This window comes from Mandrillus leucophaeus, unplaced genomic scaffold (genome assembly GCF_000951045.1).
Source record: "Mandrillus leucophaeus isolate KB7577 unplaced genomic scaffold, Mleu.le_1.0 Scaffold795, whole genome shotgun sequence".
NCBI lineage: Eukaryota > Metazoa > Chordata > Mammalia > Primates > Cercopithecidae > Mandrillus > Mandrillus leucophaeus.
Window position 1 is genome coordinate 643555 of NW_012108641.1, and position 703 is coordinate 644257.

General features: G+C 45.1%; 1 pseudogene; it reads right to left on the reverse strand.

The window, feature by feature from the left end:
- LOC105529950 lies at window positions 1-497 on the reverse strand (annotated as a pseudogene).
- Between the last annotated feature and the right edge of the window lie 206 nt (window positions 498-703).

Sequence of the window (703 nt, forward strand, 5' to 3'; positions counted from 1 at the left end):
TCAGCTTGCCTCATTCTTGGAAGCCTCATCAAAATTCTCCACAATTCTGGAACTCCATCATCATCATCCTCTCCAATAGCAAGTGGTGCTTTTCCATCCACAGATTGTTTGGGCAGAACTTCAGCCGGTCTCCTTAAACTAGTCAGACTGTCTGCACCAAGCCAGCTTAAGAGGCTGGGTAGCATTTCTGTCACCTGCTTTGCCTCAGCATGGCCTGTAATGGTGAAAGTGTCTGCTGCCATGCCTGAAATTTAGGGTTGTTAAAGTGGATTACTGTTCCTTGCTTTGTAAGCACATTCACCTTTTCAATACCAGAGATACTGATTACCTGTAACTTCTTTAAGAAGAATTGAAGGGTTTTGTTTTGTTTTGTTTTATCATCAGCTGTGGCTGTTCTGTGAACCACCTTTCTGCTTTCTGTGAGCAGTTCCTTTCCCACCAGTGCACACTTGTGCCTGCAGTTTGAGGTTTTCCTGGTTCATGATCGTTTCTTTCATCTTGTTGGAGCAGATAAGGGGCTGCTAGGGGGACTAGGGTTGGTGCTCAGGTATCTGGGGTGGACTAGCTGAGATTAGGCACACACACTCGGGGATGCGAGATGGCAGCTAGAGGGAGGATCTTTCAGATTTATAAGGAAAGAAGGAACTTACCAACCAGAAAATGGACAAAAGGCATAAATGGACAGTTCTCAGAGAAAGAATGT